General features: G+C 48.2%; 2 long non-coding RNA genes across 2 annotated transcripts in view; one reads left to right on the top strand and one right to left on the bottom strand.

Annotated features, from left to right (window-relative positions):
* Nucleotides 1-1589: 1589 nt before the first annotated feature.
* On the bottom strand, nucleotides 1590-15031 carry LOC129380604 (uncharacterized). The gene is made up of 3 exons (XR_008608771.2): nucleotides 14979-15031; nucleotides 2966-3048; nucleotides 1590-1747 (listed from the first exon to the last, which is right to left on the bottom strand). It is a non-coding gene; the product is annotated as an uncharacterized lncRNA (long non-coding RNA).
* Nucleotides 4764-15677, top strand: part of LOC140216728 (uncharacterized) — a 32279-nt gene continuing 21365 nt past the window's right edge. Inside the window, exon 1 of the long non-coding RNA XR_011893397.1 lies at nucleotides 4764-4845. This is a non-coding gene — a long non-coding RNA (uncharacterized lncRNA). The remainder of the gene's footprint in view (nucleotides 4846-15677) is intronic.

The following is a 15677-nucleotide window of genomic DNA, read 5'->3' as shown; positions in this document are numbered from 1 at the left end:
GAGGGCAAAATGAGAAGTCCACCCAATCGTAGCAATTGCTACAGAGAAAAATCAGATGGGTTCTCAAAAGAAAAACCTCACAGTTGAAGAAACATTAGTCTTGGTTCGGGACCCGAACCCGGGACCAGCTTCTCTGCGGGGCAGCAGCCTTAACATATGAGCTAACCGGACGTCCAGCAGATGGCAGGGTGAAGTCGAACTTATCGACACCTCGAAGCAAAGGCAAGAGTTTGATGAAATAGTTCTGCGGATATATATGTTACCTTGCGTTTGCTGCCCGCTCAGGCCACAGCATGCACTACGGTGCCGATGCACGTAAGGGCTCAGGAACGCTGATGTGCGTGATCGAATGCTCGTGCCAGCAGTGAAATCTACAACGCTAACCTAGCACCGGTAGGGTAGTGTTAAAGCGATGGCTTTAACGGCCCCGTTGCGAACAAAATCCGGCGTTGACCGTGCATTGACCGTGAGCGAAAATTTTCTACCTACCACAGCAAGGCCCTCGAGGCGATTCTACCAATGACAGAGCGGTGCGCGGTCGGTGTTTGGTTTCTTGGAGTACCACGAGATGGTGCTTGCCTCCGCGCATCCTAAGGTCCATAGACAAAAAAAAATATGCAACGTAGCGACACTTGTTCTTTGCTCCATCGCCCTCACTCTCGCACTTCCTCTCTTTTCTACTTCATTCCAATGTGTGGCTGGTGTATTGCTTGCACATGATGTTCTAAGTGGCTAGTGGTGATGTTTAATATTTTGTACAAGGTTCAAAACTAGTGCGAATGTGTCAATGATCTGGCCGGATTTTTGCCTGAGGAAAAGGCGTAGTCGTAATCAAGACATACGATGAAGTTTGAGAGTGTACCACGGAAGCTGGCGTAGAAAGGCACACTGCACTAAAATAATGTACACGAGAAGCTCTTTGCCACCACGACGCTCGGCTGTGCTCCCTCAGGGGTTGCAGAATCATGCTTTATTTCTTTCCTTTACATCACTATCTATCTTGCAGCTCTGGGAGCCTCGGACAATGAGGGAGGAGAATACACCAAAATGAAATAGTCCGCCTTTTGTTGCCTGCTACCGACGCCTGTAGCTTCCTTGGTCCGCAGCGTCCGTCGTTGCTCAACACTGCTGAAATGTGGCGTGCAAGCAGAAATGGGAATACTATCCACCTTACGCAAGCATCTGCGTTCACATACCTCCACAGCTATCACTCTGCTAAACGCCGCGTATGAGGCAAGCATTTTTTTTTCTTATAGCGAAAAGCAGCCTGCGTAGAAGCCCCGAAACGGCAGTATCTTAGGGAAAGTTTTCCACAAGACTGTACACTCCCATCGAGCCCAGTGGCCGAATTGGCTGCAGGGCACCAAGCCGCCGACATTAATACCTGAGCTACACTTCAGATTTCGGTTTTGGGTTCGCGCGTTTTGAACGCTAGCTGGAACGCATTACGACGGCTGCGCTGATCGGCACGGCATATTTTTTTTTATTCTACTGCTCACCCGCGCGCTGTTCTGGTTGAGAATTGCCTAATTATTAAGTAAAAAGGATTGCCAACGATGTTTCCAAGCCTCCATAGAATATGTGCCACGTGCAATTTTACAAAGGTGCAAGACGCCTTATGAAATGAGGAAATGTTTATTTTACTCTATACAAATGCTCCTACCGGGCTTTTTGTGCATTCATTCAACGTTGTGGCACCAGATAAGCAGCAGTAATTCCCGTACGAAGCTCCACCGGACGACGCCAGCTGAAAAAGTAAATTACAAGCATGTGTAATTTTGGTATTAACACCTTATAGTAGTAATGCGTGTAATGGCGAAACGTGTGAAAGTGGTGAATTGGTGGCATTACAAACAAAAGTGTGTCGCTCTTCCATAGATGGCGTAGAAAATACCCGACTGCATATCATACTATACATAAAATATGACGAAAGCATCCGATTTTCAAGCGTTCGCCCAGTCCCGCAGGTCTTATTTGCTGCACTTTTAGAGCGACTGCACGTTTCCAAAAGAACTTGGCTTGAACCGACGGCATAGTACGCTACGTACACACAGAGGTAGCCACAACGCAGGCTCGCAACCAGACCATGCTAGACGCTCGCAGAATTTCTTCTCGCACTCAACACAAATGCTTGGTTGCAAATCCTGTTTTCAGCAGTTCAGAAGAGAAAATTTTGAGTGAGAAGTCCCTGGGGTTTGAGCTCCTTGGCGTTACCTCTTGCGCGTTCTGCCGGCGCAAGCGACACACTCCCGTGTTATCACTCTTGGCAACCACTCGTCGCGCTTTCGACAAGCGTGAGTACCTAAAGGTATACGTTGTTGCGGGGCCATAAAAACCATCACGAACTTGTCCCACTAAGATTCAGCACACGCCGAACTTTGTCGCTGCGGCCGAGCTGTCTTTCGCTGCGTAATGACAGGCGCGGCAAGCGTACCTCACAAGTATCCCAAAAGTAACAAAATTAATTACAATAATGCTCGGGCTCAAAGAAAGCGTCACAAACTTGTCTCAGTAAGGATCTGTACACGCCAAACAAATATTGTCACCACGGTAGAGCTGCTTTTCCATGCGCCACGGCAGGTGTGGCGATTGCGTCTCAAAAGTATCCCAAAAAGTAACGAAGTCGATTGCAATAATACTTGGGGGTCAGAGAATACGCCACGAACTTGTTACAGTAAGGTACTGTACACGCGAAACTAACTGCATCACACGGCCGAGCTGCTTTTCGCTAACTGCGTCACAACACTAGGCGCGGCATGCGCGCCCATAAAATAACTACCGAAATTAGAATAACATGGAGCTCGCAGAAAGCGGCGCAAATGTTTGCCAGTACGAGTCATTAACTCAAATTAACTGCGCCAGGACGGCTGAGATGTTTCTCGCTAACTTCATCTAAAGTCTACGTTCCGTGCCGTATGCCTAGTTGCTTGAAATGCGTCGCAGAGTGTCAGTCAAGATTTGTCACCTTGGCGTCGTCCAATAGTGCAGTAGTCCCGTGCCGAAGTGCAGAAAGAACGCACGAACACGTGGGGAGCCCAACAAACCAGCCTAAATCCAAGAAAAGAAAGAACATGTAGAAAGGTCGCCGAACAGGCCAACGCTCCCATGCGCAGCCGGCGTCGCTCGCTCCGGTGTCTGACGCATGGCGCGTGCATTTGACGTGCATTGAGACATTCTAGACCTTTAGCAAGATCTTCCATTAATTCGGCGAATTCACACAGTCGACGTTTATTTGTGCCGGCGGAAGGACCTCATTTCTCAGAAATTGAAAGACTGCTTGTATTTCTCAGAAATGGGAAGAGAGCTTCTATTTCTCAGAAATCGAAAATCGCAGCGCTTACAATCAAATTTGTCTTTCGCAACTGGAACTGGTTTTTTAAATGCTGCTGCCGCGAACTTATAGCATCTCCAATTGCAAGGACCCATATCGATTGGCAGAGGGATATACATCGTCTTTTCTGTTTTCTATTTCTGGCTTCTGCCATTCTTTTCTGCACTTTTAATGGTACGCTGGAGGCTAATGGCTTAATATGTTCACCTAGTTCGCGTCGTCTGCTGGGGGTCAAGTCGGTGTTTCCGACACCGCCATCGCGTAGCGTACAACAGCGAAGGACAAAATAATGATGGAGTGAACGATTAGGCTTTTAAAGCATTGCGCATCGTCAACGCATCATCAGCGCTAAGGCAGTGGTGCCACCTGCAGGGTTAAAATCAAACCCCCCTTATACCTCGTGATCATCTGTGTAGGCCTAACGGCGTCAAAACAGAGCTGATTTTAACAGCAATGACGAAACATACCTAATATCCTGCCCTTAGCGTGGGATGAGACTTACTAATGTCGTGGTAATGGGTGACCTTGGTTCTCTCACAGCCACCACAGGGGACGAGGGAGGCGGGAGAAGGGGCGCGCTATCCATTTAGAGTGCTCCGCTCCAGCATATGAACAATCAGACGCCCCAAAGCTCTCGCACGACGCCATAGTAGCGCTAAATATATGAGTTGGTGACGTAGTAGTTCTGCGGAAACCCGCAAGGTGGAGAGAAGTAATGAATAAAGGGAAAATCTTTCGAGGAACCCGTATGGGTTTCCTTTGTAGCAATTGCTACGAACGGGTGGATGTCTGATTTTCCCTTTATTCATTACTTCTCTCCACCTTGTTCACGTAGTAGTTCTCTCCACCTTTTGACGTAGTAGTTCTGCGAAAACCTTGCAGGTTTTCGCAGAACTACTACGTCAAAACACTTGTCATAGCTTCGTGTTGTCGACAAATTTGACTTCCCCTGCCATCTGCTAGCCACCTGGTTAGCTCAGATGGTAGTGCGGCTGCCCCGGAAAGGCGGTGGTCCCGGATTCGAGCCCCGGACCAGGACGAATTTTTCTTCAACTATGAGGCTTTTCTTTCGAGGAACCCGTATGGGTTTCCTTTGTAGCAATTGCTACGAACGGGTGGAAGTCTGATTTTCCTTTTATTCATATCAGTTGGTGTCCACCGACGCAAGCGCCTCGCGACTCTGTTGCACGACAGCATTCGCCTTTTGTATCGGCGCCTTCGCATCGGCGGTGAATATCCGACCACCACCGACGCCCAGTCATCCACCACGAACAGGGACAAAAGAGCCAAGGAAAACTACTCGAAAAAAAATAAAAGAAATAAATAAAAGAAATAAATAAAAGCACCTTTTCAACTTATGAAAAGGTGCTTTAAAGGTCACACTTAGACTCTCATTATAAGTAGTCTTTTAACGCACAAGTGCAACAGAACAAACAGGACGGGGCAGGCGATTGTTTCCTTTGTGCCGCGAGTGAAACGCTACATTCGACGGCCCGACGCTTCCAGAAATTCCGGTAAGCCTTCTTGAAACCATAACGCTGAGTGGTCTGGTCGAATTTAACGCTAGCTATTTTAGAAGCTATATTGAGAGATGCGTGCGTACGCCGTTCGCTCAAAACTCGATAAGGTGAAAGATATGCACGTCGTGCCTTATAGTATGACCTAATCGGCACGTCGCTGCTTACTCTATTCGCATCCCACAGTTAGTTCAACTTAAGGTTTTATTTATTGTTTGATTTTTTGTGGTTCTTGTGTACAATGTAGCTGTAACACTTTCTCTTGTGGGTAATGTTATGTGTTTTCATGAGGTAATATTATTCATAAAGATAATGATATTTATTGCCATATTTATGGTTAATGCATAACCATACGGACCTGCCAACGCCAACGAGGTGTCTTGCGTGACTAGGCCTAGCAGCAACCGCGACAGGAAAAAGCCCTTCAGGTTAAAAGAAATTCATAGTAATATGTATAAACACCGTTTAAAGAACCTTGCACTGTTAGGGACTGCCTGAAATAGATGAATATGAAAAACAATATTATTCAGATTTACAAAATCTGCCCAGCATCTTTTAGGCTGCACATTGAATTTACAATGAAAACCTCTTCTGGAAGCACGTTGTACATTCTGTATACGTAACACATCTTCTAGTCGTAGTAAACCGGGGTACTACGCAGCGAGATAGCTTACACAGTGCTAGAAGAGCTACATAATTGTGCGTAAATTACCACTTCAAAAACTACGTATTACGACTGTTTCCAAAAACAAAGCATTAACAGTGTGAAGTCATCAGCACCGAATCCAGCTCATGCAGCTAGTGGTAGTAATATTGTACTCAATGCACTTCGATATAATTATGTGATTAGCTATTTGTTGGAACATCACGACCATTCAGGAGCTATCTGCCCATCTGCCTAGTCATTTTCCCGCCAAACTGGATCAGTGGATCAATGGTCAGCACTGAGTACAGCATTGGGATGCTGTGCTCAGGGAACAGGGTTCAAAATTGACCGTCGGACCAAATTGGGTACGTGCAACCGGGTATGTGCAGCTCTGCAATGAAAAAGAAATAATAGGAAAAATTATCCGGTGCTGCGCGGAACTATGTGTACTCGGCGCTACATATGTACTGGACAATCTTGTCAGCACATATATTCACACGCTCGAAGCGATGAACTCCAAGATTAGCAAGTTTATTAGCTGCACAAATGGGGCTGTACGCAAGTTGTTCGGATCATTTTGGCGGCAAAAACGGCCACAGGAGGGAGCCAAGACTTTCAAGTTCGCGCCACACTACCCGCGTCAGGTCATCGGATGATGGCGGTCGCTGCATTCCTAGCCTGTCGTCACAAGAGGATGACGCAGCTGCGTACAGCATACGTGCGAAGGGCGTTGCAGTGCGGCGACTCTTGGACTGCTCAAAGCGTTGACACTCTTTTATGACGTCCTGTACTGTTTCACAATTTTTGCACATGACGAGGTTGAAAGCATCGCCCGCCTGCCCTTCAGTGCGCGCCCAGCCTTGCCTGACTCGCCCATATTGCTGTCGGCCTTACGGCACAGAGCCAGCACGTTCTGTATGTAAGAGACGTACGATTCTGCGGACGTTTGGGCACGGGTAGCTAGTTCTTTCTTAGCCGTGCTCTTCCAGCCGGCGGGACCCCCGAACAAGTTCGTCTGCTTCTGTTTGCACGTCCCAGTCGTTAAGCTCTTCCTCGTGGTTGTCATACCAAACCTTCGCCGTGCCTTGTAGGTAGAAGACGAAGTTAGCGAACATAACCTTCGCATCCCGTTTGTTGTGTGCACTCACCGCTCATACGTGGCGATCCAGTCTCCACCGTCGAGGTTGTCGGTGCCGCAAAAAGTTCCTGGGTCCCGCGGGCGAGCCAACACAACCGTCTGGATTGCAGGTGTTCATGTGGGCCGCGCCATTTTGAGTCCTGTTTCGTCCGTGATGTTTTACAGCCCGAGGTGACGACCACTGCGGAGCTGCGTTGTTTCTCTTGTGTACCCCGCACCTCCACCAATTTTTTACGTTGCAGAAGCCACATATAAACATGTATTTACAATATTTACAAGAGAGGCAACGATGCTCAAATAAGATGTCTGTCGAGACCGATTCCACCTCCACACCTCAAATCGTCTTTTTCGGACTGGCGCCGCTCTTGGTCTCGCAGTAACAATATGTTTACCTGTACAACAACTGGGGAGGCCCCCGGGACTGGTTGCTTGTTTCATCTTTGTCCTTAGTTTGTGATGTACGAAAATGTCCTTGAAGTTAGTGTTGCGTCTGTAGGTTACTGTGGGCGTGTCAGGAAATATCTTATTAAGTTTCTGGTTGCTGACGAGAATTGGATAGCATCTTCTGAGGATGTTGTTCACGTTTCGGATTACGTTTGAGAATTTAGTAGTAAGAAAAGGCTTGTTCTTGTGGTCCTAGGTCAGGGTTTGAAGACCTCGGCTTGGTCAAGTTTCGTTACATCGGTGCAGGTGTGTTGAAGGGCAGTGTTCGAGAGGTTAGTGTTTAATAGGGTTTGAATTTGAATCTGAATTTTATTTGCCAAAAAAGGATCAAAAATGATGAAAATACACAAAACACATCTGGATCCTTAGCATCAAGCTAGTTTGGATCAAGGTAGTTTGAATTTTCTGGCAGCTGCCTTGCCAGAAGAATTCTGTAAAGCTCGGTTCTCTAATTTTCCTTTTTCTGTTATTTACCAAGTTCTTTCTGTTTTACATAAAGAGGAATTTTGTGTTTAAAGAAAGTTATATGTTCTGTATTACAGGAAAAGTTTTGTTTTCTGTTTATTAAAAAGTTAATAATTTTTTATTTATATTTTCAGTCTTATTTTACAGAAGATGTATGTTTATAATAATTATCCATTTTGAGGCATAGAAAAGGTTCTGTTTTCTTTTTATATTCTTCTGCTACTTCACATCTTTGTTCTGTTCCACTGTACAGAAGTGCGATGTCTAAAGACAATTTTCTATTGTGATTAATAGCGGGCGAACCAGGAATGTCGCTTCAGCCAACGCTTTGAAAGGGCGTTTCGCTTCGTGATGGCAGCGGCCGTCTTCACGAAGAGAATTCTTTTTTTTTTTTTGTAGAAACGTTGACTGCAGCTGATATTCCTTGTTCGACCACTTTTTATCACTTATAGCCTCCATTTTCATGTGACATTTTCTCATGTTTGAGTTTATGTTTATGTGACGCGCGATCGTAAAGATCGCGCGTCACATAATTAATATAAAATAAAGAAATGTAAATATGCAGCTGTTCTCAAAACGAAAATTAGGCTCTGCTCAAAGCTCAAAATGTTCAACTGCAGCGCAACAAGGCAAAGGCCCCACGTATCCCTCGTGTGTGTCTCCGCTCTTACTTTACTAAGTTTTCTTGAGCTGTTGTTAAACGTGGTCAACACCTTTTCTCTCAGTGGCTGTAAGATTGTCAAGAATTGATGGTGGGGTAATTGCACTCTCCGAACCGGAGGGGATGGGGCGACAACAAACCCACCCCGCGTGCGTTTAGTGAGGGTTCGACTGCTGACCGGCGATAAGGTCCACGCCTGATCGACCGTGAACCAGAGGCATGAGACGGGAGGCGACGTAAAACACACACACTCAATTTAATACAATAAAATCATGTCCGAGACATAATGGGAAAAAAAACATGCAAACTTCCAGTAGTGGGTCCTAGCTCGCGGAAGGCGTGCGGGTCACACAACACACGCCCTGACGCCACTCGCGCGACACTAAGCCCACCACGTGCGAACCATTAACACTCGCGAAATAACAAAAAATCCGCGACACAAATGAAAAATATACGCGACAATAAATACGGCAAACACTACACTAACAGAACATACAAAAATTAACACGCGATGGATAAACAAATGAAAGATTAAACGCGATTAGAAAAGAGAGTCCGGCGGAAAGTTCTGAGAGCGGCCTGGAACACGAGGCTTATCTGGGGCGTGCTTGCCGAGATCCCGATCTGAAGAGCGTCGGGCTGCTGGTACCTCGCTGCCGAAGATCCTGACGGACTTGCACCGTCTGTCGGTCGAACGGCGAAGACTTCGGCCTGGAGGTTTCAGCCTGCCGACCACATCTTCAGCTGTCTCCCGGTGCACGACCCCGCTCCTTCGTCCTCCAAGCTGCTCTGCCGCTCCCCGAGCTGCCTCGTCCCTCCGTCGCGCTCAGGCGACCCACGTGACCAAACAGGTCGTGCGAGCTCGGGACAATGGGGAGCGCTCTCTCCCCATCGCCGTGCAAGCGGCGCTGTAGCTGGCGCGACACTGGCGGCCATCCCGAGAGGGACGCGGGCATGCACTCTGTGACACCACCCCGACGACAAGAATGTTATTCTAATAACATTCAAACTAACACATAGTCATGCACGCGCACCTTAAGGAGACCGCACTCCCCACGCACTCGAAGGTCACGCGCACAATTACGTCGTCGTGTGGGTCACGGCTCGTGAAGTCCTCCGCACAAGGCACTTGTCCGCGCATATCGCCGCCTCGCTCTCAGCCAGTCAGTGCACTCCGCAACACAACTACAATGCCGGATAAAACATGACTGAAAATCAGCTGCTAAAAATTGATATGATACTGTATTGTTCCCCTTGGGTCGTGTGACTGACGCAAACCATGGCAGAGCCGGTACGCGCAGTCTACACGCAACACGTATCACACACACACAAAACATACAAAAATAACAGAGATCGGTGAATTGAAGGGCCGAAAAGTTAATCGCTAATAAATGCAATCAAACAAAAAAAGTTACGTGGCACTATCAACAAATCTAAAATGTCAACATAGTGCCGGCTGCCCTGCTCACTACCCCCTGCTCTTCAAACGGGCTCGCTGGGGTCGCATTCCTGCCGTCCCCGGAGCTTTCCCGACACATAGGTGGGGAGACGCACTAGCCGCTCCACAGCGACATATCACCTCGCGCCCCGGTTGCCTGCTTTTGGCTCGGTGGTTGGGGTACACTGAACCTTGCCCAGTCCTCACCCACGCGCAGCGCCTGGCCAACCGGGTGCCACGAAGTGCGCGGCTTAGCAGCATCTGCCGCAGCGAATATATCGCTCGCGCTCTCTTTCGCGGCGACGAGCAACGCTTCGCGACCGCCAAGCTCCGTCGACGCCTCCGTGACCTCTGCGCCGTTTTGCGCGGCCTCTTCCTCATCCTCTGCAATGTGCCAGCGGTCCGTACCTCGTACCTCCGCGGTGTGCGGTAACCCGCCAGCCTCCGCCGCGCCACACACTTCGCCGCCTCTCTCGGCCTGCGATGGCACAATTTGCCTGCGCGGCGGCTGACGTTTTTCGTGGCCGCCTTCTGACCATCGTTACCCGCCACACCGCCTGATTCTCGAAGTACCGGCCTCTCGTTCGCTTCGAAGGCCCCGGCACCCAAGGGCTGAGGCACGAGGCAGGATTCGGGCTGGGCACAATCCTGAGCAAGGCTCACTCCAGAGGGCTGAGGTTGGTCAGCGGCGGCGGTCGAGCCCGGCAGGCACTCTCTGTTGCGAATGCTCTCGGCACGGCCCTCCCTCGCGCGCAACAGCGCAATTTCCTTCTCTAACTCGAGGACGCGCTGGGAAGACTGTGCCGCATCGCACTCATCCGCCTCGCGTTGTCGCAGCTCGCGCTTTCCTGCGCTCGCGACGATCCGCCTCTTCTTTGGAGCGCATGTCGCGCACAAACTCCCGGAGCGCTGGCCCCTCAAGGCCCATCTGCCTCCCGACGGCCGCGATGCGCTCCAATTCCTCGAGGAGTCCATCAGCCATATCTCGGCCTTCTCCCGCTCTCGGCGATAAGCGTCTGTTACGCCCGCTATGCCTCGTGGTCACGGAAGATCGTGGTCAGCAAGTGCTGTCGCGGACGCCAGTTGTCAAGAATTGCTGGTGGGGTAATTGCACTCTCCGAACCGGAGGGGATGGGGCGACAACAAACCCACCCCGCGTGCGTTTAGTGAGGGTTCGACTGCTGACCGGCGATAAGGTCCACGCCTGATCGACCGTGAACCAGAGGCATGAGACGGGAGGCGACGTAAAACACACACACTCAATTTAATACAATAAAATCATGTCCGAGACATAATGGGAAAAAAAACATGCAAACTTCCAGTAGTGGGTCCTAGCTCGCGGAAGGCGTGCGGGTCACACAACACACGCCCTGACGCCACTCGCGCGACACTAAGCCCACCACGTGCGAACCATTAACACTCGCGAAATAACAAAAAATCCGCGACACAAATGAAAAATATACGCGACAATAAATACGGCAAACACTACACTAACAGAACATACAAAAATTAACACGCGATGGATAAACAAATGAAAGATTAAACGCGATTAGAAAAGAGAGTCCGGCGGAAAGTTCTGATGGTACGTTCACACTGAAGAATCCGGCGTCTACAGCGAATGGAATTCTCCTGCCGCCGAAAATCGCGTAGTTCACACTGCTTGCGGACCGCGCCGCCGGAAAGACATACAGCGCCATCTGCCCCATAAAGTGCTAACCTCTAATCAAGCGCGGGATATCCCGGATGTTCGCGCGGCTCGAAATTGCGCAGTTGTCTCCGCTCGCGTCGAGTTCGTGTGTTTATGTTGCGCGTCTCCACCATTACTTGGAAAGACAATGATGAACCACGAGCAAGAAGAGGCAGTACTGCTCGGCCTGTTGGCAAGCACCTTTCTGGCGATGCATGACGCGCAGAAGCATTCGCCGAAGAGACGGCGGCGACATGACGTGAGACTCGGCCGCCATCTTTGGAAGTTCTGTTTCGCGCTCCCCGATTGGTCAGCGCCGCGCGGCGGCGAGGCAATCCGGCGGCAGCTGCCGCAAAAATCGGTCCGGGAGCGATCGGCGCGGAAGGGGCTATTCCGGCGGATCTCGCCGCCGCCGAACTGGGTTCCGCCGAACTGGGCGCCGCTCCAGACGCCGAATGTCTCAGTGTGAACGGGGCATGAGAGCGGCCTGGAACACGAGGCTTATCTGGGGCGTGCTTGCCGAGATCCCGATCTGAAGAGCGTCGGGCTGCTGGTACCTCGCTGCCGAAGATCCTGACGGACTTGCACCGTCTGTCGGTCGAACGGCGAAGACTTCGGCCTGGAGGTTTCAGCCTGCCGACCACATCTTCAGCTGTCTCCCGGTGCACGACCCCGCTGCTTCGTCCTCCAAGCTGCTCTGCCGCTCCCCGAGCTGCCTCGTCCCTCCGTCGCGCTCAGGCGACCCACGTGACCAAACAGGTCGTGCGAGCTCGGGACAATGGGGAGCGCTCTCTCCCCATCGCCGTGCAAGCGGCGCTGTAGCTGGCGCGACACTGGCGGCCATCCCGAGAGGGACGCGGGCATGCACTCTGTGACAAAGATATAAGTTGCAATTTAGGATATTGTAGAAGAAAATGAATTTTCGTTTTATTTTACATCAAAACATCTCTGGACAGATAAATATGAAAACACGTGTATAAATGGAACTGTTTACGCACACTGGGTTTAGAAAACGAGCAGCATCGCTTTTCCTCCAAATGTTATAACAGCTTAAAAGTCAATTTCCCACGTTATAGATGACCTTCCATGGATCGCACGCGTACGTAGAGAAGGAAAAGGTGGAAAAAGTTCATGAACTTTCAAAGCAAGGCAAGCGAAATAAATAAATACGCACATCTTTCTGTATAATGGACACTACTGGCCCAGTTACGGAACTCCCCCGACCATGTCAGTAAATTTGTTTTGAATTTGTGACGGGATGTTTTCAAGCACAAATTTGCGACACAAAATAGCGTCAAGATGGGTGTGCAGTGTGTATGAGGCATCATGGTAGGTTTGCGTTATGCTACGGTCACCAGATATGGTGAAGTGCACATTGAAGAGGTGTGAGTATCTTGAAAATGTAGATACAATCGAACACTTTTTTGATGTAAAAAGCAATTCTTGTGTAAAGTGAGATATTGGCCTAACCATCGCAACTGAGTCGAAAAATACCAGTGTTCTCACCTGAAAACTGTTTCATTCTAACGCTTGTTTTTTTTTTTCTATGAATGAATTCTGGGGTGTTACGTGCCAAAACCACGATTATGAGGCACGTCATAGTGGAAGACTCCGGATTAATTTTGATCAGCAGGGGATCTTTAACGCGCCCTAATGTACGGGACAGAGGCGTTTTTGCATTTCGGTCTCATGAAGATGCGAGCGCCGCGGCCGGGATTCAATCCCGCGACGTCGTGCTTAGCAGCGCAACACTACAGCCGCTTAGCCACCGCGACGGGTGTATTTTTTTTCTCGATAAACCAAGGAACCAGCTATTTCATGGAGTCATGCGTGGCAAAGAGCACGTGGCTGCACTAACACCGTGGTAAATTATGCTAGAACGAAGAACCAGGGTACAGTTTGTTTCGTACAAAAAGAGAAAAGTGTTTTACTGTACAGCAAGAAAAACTGACAGCTAAATTGGCCACATGAAAACAAGACAGAAACAGCGAACTTATTACTATATTGCAAGAGAATCAGCTTACATATCAAACCATATTGGTGCTGGAAAAAAAAAGAAAACTCAAAGTGGTCTGGGAATTACGTTGATTAAGACTTTTGCATTTAAACTCAATCATGAAGACACCTTATTATTGAGAAAACTTTTGGTGCAAGGCCGTGTTGCTCGCTTGGGTGCTGGACTTTGGCTCTTTGGGTGTCATGCTGCGACTGACATGAAAACAACCGTGGTGCTTTATTATATACATATGGCAGTAGCATGATTGTACAGAACTCAGTGAAGCACAATACATTTTTTGGGGGGAAGAGTGGTCAATAAAGCCCTGCAGTCTGTGCGTATGTGAGTACCGTGTGGGAGGCCACTTCCAAATTATGTTTATTCCAGCCAGACGACTATTTCGTTTCAGGTAACTGGCAGAATATTAGTACGTCGCCAGTCAGCGGCACCGTATACACTTTGAAACAAAAACCACTGACCATTGCACATATTGTACGCGCCCTCCACTCCCCACGCACACAACACGCATGCACACAACACGTACACAACACCAAAACACACACAATGCGTAAGCAGAACACACATGCACATGCACACGCACACACAACGCACGCACAACTCCATGTTGGTGTTCGCTGTTTGTTTCAAAAATGTCAGAGACTATACAGAACATTGCACTGACGAGGCTCATCTTATTATTGGCAATATGCACTAAGCTAGCGGATGTGTGAACCTCCGGTTAAATAGGGTGTCTGTGATTTCCTTTTTTAAGTACAGTCAAGCATGCAAAAGGCGACAGATTCAGAATGACTATTGCTTATTTTTAAAGGAACAAGTGACAATGATGACAAAGAGAGAGAAAGTTCTCAGGTTGGTCGCCACCGCTTCAGCTACAAGTGTAATTACCACGGTATCGCTACCACGGTATATTAACATACCGTATGTGCAATTATGGTTCACAATTTTGTTATAACATGCAGCCAGTTAGACCACGAAATCAAAAACGATTGTGGACATTCTCTCATGACTTCCTCTTATATATCTCTTCTAAACTAATCATACTATTAACTTGAGGGCACATGTGGAAATTACTTCTTGGCCTCAATTTCGGGATCTGTACATATGCTTCAAATAGAATACTTATGAAGTAATTCAGTAAATCGCTTTGACTATCAACCTGAACATTGCAATCTGTCGCTCAAGTAAAGTCCTCTCCTTTATGTAATCCATGTCAATAGGCCGGATTGTGCTATATGGTCCATGCGCTTTTTTATTTTTTGAACTAAAGGAACGTGGCACTTTCGCCAGAAAGGTGGAGCATCGATTCCGATAGAAACATAGTAGACAGCTATACGAAGTAAGGATACTAGTTTTATCGGCAGTATAAACTTGGAAACATTCGCTTACTAACTGAATTAACAAGTATGGTGTCAGCGCGTACAAGCAAACATGAACACATCACACTCGATGAGCGTGGACACCCGCTGGCACAACGCTGTTATCAGCAAGCGCAGCAGCTGCAGCGAGCGAAGTGACCTTCGTGTGATCTAGCGCTTCAACGCAACAACGGCGAGAACACAGCGCGCACAAAAGCACGTGCCGTCTGCAGATCAATTTCAATATACGACGCGTGGCGGCGCGCGCAGAATACGCACTTGTTCGTGGAGTCGAATTCCCTCCCGCGCGGCGTCCGTCAGTTCCCCTTGCGCCTGGTCGCGAAATGCGCAGTCAAACAAATTACACGTCAGCTATTTTCGTAAAAATGTCTGGCAGAATGGCACAATGTAGAAAATCGTCCTGATAATTTAAAGCGGTAGACATATTACGTTAACTGTATAGTATTAGTTAAGTCAAACAATGACACATGTTGGTTTATTACTTTTATTTACTAAATGTATTGCTGCAGTTCAGTTTATGCAAATTTTGACCATTTGTTTCTCATTTTTGCAGTCTACCATTCATACATTTTGTTATTCTTTGTCAGAGTCAGGAAGTGAGGCTAGTAGACAACATGCGAGCAATTCTTCGTGGCTCGGGCACTAGCCCCTTCCACGCTGTGCTTTTAAAATGCACAGAGAGTACATAAAGCCACGCCGTCCAGTGTTCCCGCTAACTATTTTCAAAATGTAGAGACTTAGTAATCAGGCAAAATCATTCCCTACGGCAACGCACTAAAACACTCGAAGCGCAGCTAATGAAGCAACAAAATCAATGCCGGTTACCATGTGCCCTCACATGCAGCGCGTTCATATGTCAGCATCAAAACAAATAAAATATTACACTACAAAAAAAAAAGTCACACTTTGCATTTTGCAGTCACTACTGTAAACGAAACCCTTGATCGTAGCTAGGTG

This window comes from Dermacentor andersoni, chromosome 3, assembly GCF_023375885.2.
Source record: "Dermacentor andersoni chromosome 3, qqDerAnde1_hic_scaffold, whole genome shotgun sequence".
Taxonomy (NCBI): Eukaryota; Metazoa; Arthropoda; class Arachnida; order Ixodida; family Ixodidae; genus Dermacentor; species Dermacentor andersoni.
Note: the sequence above shows the minus strand (reverse complement) of the source record. Positions and strands in the feature narration are given on the sequence as shown.